Source organism: Pinus tabuliformis, chromosome 1_1 (assembly GCF_031772625.1).
Source record: "Pinus tabuliformis cultivar Carrire ecotype Pingquan chromosome 1_1, CPIR1, whole genome shotgun sequence".
Lineage (NCBI taxonomy): Eukaryota > Viridiplantae > Streptophyta > Pinopsida > Pinales > Pinaceae > Pinus > Pinus tabuliformis.
This window is the reverse complement of record NC_142297.1, coordinates 626,915,045-626,920,801: the sequence shown is the minus strand read 5'-3', so window position 1 is coordinate 626,920,801 and position 5,757 is coordinate 626,915,045.

Here is a 5,757-nt window from a genome sequence, read left to right as displayed (position 1 = left end):
GTTACTTTCCCTTCCCTTGGAGGCTCGTTGGTGGTTTTAGGGTTTTGGTGACAAAATTGCTCAAAATCGGGCTTTTTGCAACTATTTGGACTTCCCTGTAGCATGTTGCCTTATCTTCTAGCAATTTGTTACGATAATGTAGCAACACTTTCCAGGTCTTGTATCCCTTCTACAATGGTCTATGAAATTAATAGCTCAGGTATTTTGTCCTTCAAAAGTGGTGGTGGGCCTTCTTAGCTTTACAATACCTTTTTTTTTATGCCAAATGAGGCTTGAGCCTGACTTATGCTATTAATAGTTGGGTGGTTCGCTCAACACATTGTATGAGTCAACCCCCACCTACCACCTTCTTAAACCAACCATAGGCACATTTTCTCTAGCCTAATGACTTTCTAGAACCAAAGATCAATATAGCGTTTATGCCCTTGGTTCTCTTTCTCATATAGATCATCCTGTATGTCTTATTCTTCCATGAAATTTAGATCTTCCTCCTTTTCTTGATTATTCTCTTGAACACGTAGAGGATTTGATGGTAAGCTTAATGGAACTTTCTCAATCTCTGATTCTAATATCTATTATCCATCAAATTGTGTCCATGATTATTTGGTCTCCTCATTTAAATCTTATTTTTTTTGGATTTTTTCCTTCAATGACATCAATAGAATCTCTTTTTTGCAATACTCTTCCAAATCTAGGGTGAATACCATTTAGATCAATAGGAGTTTGGAAATGTTGTACCTTATCATTGTAAGTGGGTTGAGTTACTTTATTGTTTGGGTTTAGAAATGGTTGTACATGTAGTTGAGTGGGAGTGGATCTTTGAGATCAATGTGGTTGGGGTTATGGTTGTGGTGGAGGTGGATGATATGGATAAAATGGAGTTGGGTATGGAGGATATTGAGGAAAATATTGAGGATATTGTGGATTTCTTCCATAAGGTCTGTGCCAACCATGTTTTCAAGATTGGTTTTGGGGTTGAGATGGCCAAGGTTGCCAAGGAAAGGGTGTATTCAAATTACTTTTACATGGTTGTGCATAATCTTGAAATTGTGAATTAGGTTCTTTCATCCTACCAGGTTGACTAGGATTCCATGGTCTTCTTGGAGCTATATAACATAGTTGCTTTGACGATTGACTTACTCCATTGTCCTTGCTTTGATGATTAACTTACTCCATTGTCCTCCTGGTAAACTTCCTTCAACCTTGGTAATGATGGGAAATATTTAGTAACATGTGATTTTGCATGGATAACACAAATATCAACATCCTCTTTTTTCTCATTTTGCATTCTTAACATTTCTATTTGTTCACTTAGATTGCTAAGAATTTATGTTTTAAAGTTATCAAGCAAATTTCCAAGTTCAACTTGACTTACCAATCTCGATGTTGATTTACTTACTCTTTCCCTTCCTCTTGATATGCGCTTGCAAATTTAACAAATTTATTCAAATGATAATTGGTATACATCACCTCTAGTCGTGTGCTCAAGGAAATCAATCTATTCATCCCTAATTGTTCTAAGTAAGAGGGTTTTTAGTGTGTCAAATCGTAAATGATGTAATTTTGCCCTCTTAACATTATACATAAATCTCTTTATTAGATACTCAAGGCTCTCATCTTCTATTTGAGTCATTCTAAAGATTTCTTCTTTAAGATCATGATCTTTATATTTTTCTAGAAATATATTTTGCATATCATTCCATCATCTTATCGAATTAGTCCCTAAACTCATGAACCATTTAAGAGGTCTATCCTTCAATGTTGTTGGAAACAATTTCAATTTTTGAGTGTTTAATAAGTATCCATAAGATCTACAAAGGATTTAAAATTAAAAGGGAAAGGTTTTAGGATCCTCTAACCTCATACCATGGAAGTTAGGAAGGAAATATGGACGGATATTCTTCATATGAACACTAATATTAGTATATTGAATGAGAAATCCAAGAGGATCTTCCTCATTGTCATCATCTCCATCCATTTCTTCTACCTTCTCTACCACCTCTTCTTCTTCTACTTGTAAAAGTGGATGGTGATGTGGTTCTTACTACACCACATGATCAAATGAGTTGGGGGGGGGGGGGGGGGGGGGGGGGGGTGTGGGGTGGGGTTCGGTTTGGTGTTGAAGTAATTTTTTTCTTCTATTTTTATTAAAAAAAAATGAATAAAAATGCTAATGCAATCTTTTTTTGAAATGAAATATGCCTAATACAAATACTTTTTGTTTTTGTGGAAAGTAAAAGAAATAAAACAACTAAGGAATATAACAATGCATACTTTGACACCTCCTGGACAATGGCGCCAAAAAGTGATGAGCCCCAATATTGCAACAAGAATGTTGCAACTCCCAAGGCTACCAACTTAAATTATCAACTCGGGGTTCATACAAACTTAAGAGGTGTCAGCACTATATGTGCAACATGCAATGTGTCCTTCTTTTGATCTGATGCAATTAAGTGAATATCATGAAATCAAAGCCTAAACTAAATGCAAAAATGGAAATGTTACACTCTTTATAAGAAATGGAAATGATGCTAGCTCAAATGTAAATGCTAACTCTAATTTCATAAATGTAAAGGCGATACTACTTGCATAAATGTAAACATTAAACTACTTACAAAATGTAAATGTTGCATTGGAAGGAAACCTAGTATATGGAATGGAAATAACAGTGCTTGAAATAGAATCCCTAGCTTAAGAATAAAGAAAGAAAACTAATATAACTTGCATGAAGGAAAGAGAATGTAATCAATCACTGCATTCCAAAGAGATTAGATCCATTGATAGATTTCATTAGATACTTCATGTGGCAATCAAGAAAATCATTACTGTGCTACCCAATTCATAAAATTGTCCACTAACCCTAATTGTTGAGATGTGTTGCACGGGTAAAAGGGAAAGTCCGAAGTGGTATTTAGTCTTCCTTGATCATGGTTTCAAAGCCTATGGGACATTATTCAAGGCCAGGAAGAAAAACTATCCTTCAAGGGAAAATATTAACAAGTTTACACGATGTTACAGGATGCTACATGATTTTTACAAGATTGCTACAAGATTGCCCTGTTTTGTTACAGGATTGGATATGTGAGCATTTTGAGGGTGAAAAAGGTGTTCTTAAGGTATGGAAAATTATGGGAGGGTAAATGAAGGTTTTATGAGATCTTTTTCAAGCCTAGAACCCTTTGGGGGCCCATCTTGCACAAAATCCAATGCACATGGTGGCCTTCATTAACCCATAAATGTGTTCATTGTGGACAATGTTTTGGGAGAGTTGTGAGGTGAAAAGAAAGAGGTTTATGAAATGGAGAGGAGTGTGAATCAAAATGATAACCTTTAAAATAAACAATAGTACCAACACACCACAAAAATATTATGATTTTTATACTTGAGAAGACTAAAATACCGAGAGTGATAGCTAGTCTATCCTCCAAGTTATCGCATCGAATGAACAAGAAAATAAAATGAAAATGAGATGGGGTAAATTTTGTTATTAAGTAGGATGTCCTAAAATATCCAATTGGAATCAATAAAAATATCATTGCCAACATGTGCTAAAAATTAGCAGAAACTTACTACTTTAAAAACCAGAAATTCAAGAATCAGTGAGTTAGTCAACCTACCAAATGCCTAACCTGATCAAGTGAAAATGCTATGGGGTAAATTTTGTTATTAATTTGAGTATTTATAGGACTCAATACAAGTGGAAACAACTCAAAAGAGCTTTGGTAACACGTGCTAAAATTCAACAGAACAGTACTACTATTTTGCCACAAGAGACTTCCAAAACTATGAACTAGTAAACCAATCCATGTAGTTCAACCATGGATATGACTTTCCAAAGCTATTCTAAGGATGCATCATGTTTGTGTCTATATAAATAACCTAATAAACAACTCAATTCAATCAATTAACTAATATAACCTACAACAAATGAAACATGAATACTAAATGCAAAAATAAGAGATGCAAGTGAAAAAGACATTCAAAGAAAATAAAGAAATTGCACAATAGGGCTCTGAGGCCCCTGGGATGGCCAATATGAAGGATACTCAGATTCCTATGAATAAAACTAAGCTTTAGAAGCTATAAATGGCACCAAACTTCATTATTAGTGTCATTCCAAGTACATCCCTGTTAGAAATGAAAGTAGAGCTACTAAATAACAAGTTTTCTCTAGAAGAAGACTAAGAAATACATGCCCCTAGAGACAAATTCGAATTGGTACTTATATAAATTGATGGGGAAACATCCTCCTTGAAAGGAGGAAACTTTCCCCTCCAAAATCCCCCAAAAAGTGGATTTGGTTCCCAACACTAGGAATCTTCATTAAATGACAATGAGCACATTCCTATATTTTCTCAATCACAAGGAGCTCCAAAATATGTTCAATAGTTTCATATTATCATGTTCATTTATTATCCAATCTTGATCCATCCTGTAACCTAGACCAAGTCTCTATATTATCTCATTCAAAATTTACTCTGTGTTTTCTCCATATTCTGCAAAAATAAATAATATTAGGCACATAATGTGCAATTATCTCCAAACCTTCCAAAGGAACACATTATATCTTAAAAACATGTCATCAGATGAAAAAAGAGAGCTTTAGTGTGCTAAAGGAAGGTTAGATGGGCCTTGAATTGTACCTATTTGGGAGTCCCATAAACAACATTCAACTAGGGTTTTATCCTAGGATTTCCACAATATCGTTTGCAGAGCACCACTGTGGTGCACTCATCTTGGCTACAATTCCCTCGTACAAGAACATTAGTTTTAGAGATAACAAATCTCAACATTTTGTTGTTGCAAGACCTCATTGCCCATCACCATACATCAATGGACAAGTCATTGATCCATATTTGGGTGATGAGGTGTTGCGTTGATCTACTTTTTAAAGGGGAAGATAACGTCCTAATGGTAGTCTACTAGCAGAATTGAAATCAAGGTAGATGCATGCCCAAGGCAGTGAAATACCCAAAATTTGAAGTGCAACCAAAGATACCGGAAAAATACCTCCAACACATGAGATACCAAACCTTGATCCACAAGTTAAAGACATGGGGCCAACTAAAAATCAGTTGGATCCAAAAAAAATGCCAACCAAAGGGGCAAATAGACTTGGAGCTAGGGGCTAAGTGGTTTTTAACAATAATTTCTTGAAACTTGGAGGATAGAACTAGGGATTTTTAGAATGAGCCTTATTTATTCAACAATTAAGGCCTATACATGTGCTTTTAGAAGGAGATATATAACACATAAAAGGAAGACTTCCTAGCAACCCATGTGTTGGTGTGGCTTTTCTCACTTCCTATGGAATTCTAGAATGAGGAAGTCTTGGAATGGATTGGGAAAACAACGACTACCTTTTTCAAAGTCTCAGAGGCAACTAAAATATGAAAATACACTTTGTATGCATACATATACGTATATTAACATTTTCGAACCTTTCTTGACCTCCATAGACATATATTACCATGATGAACTACACCAATAATCTCTTGACTACGTGCATGTTCCATTCCACTGTTACAAATGCCATGAATATGACCACTTATTTCAAGATTTCCTAATTAGTCAAAAGGAAATTCCCAAAGAACAAGAGTGGCAAAAGGTAAAGGAGAGGGATGGCACGACTTCTCCCGCTCTGCAACGAATTTGATTGCAGGTAGTGTTCTCAGGTCTATTATAATAGGTTGAGGGCTACACCCTTATTCTCTACACCTTGCGAGAGCCTCAGGGATCCTTGGTACTCCTCTTTTT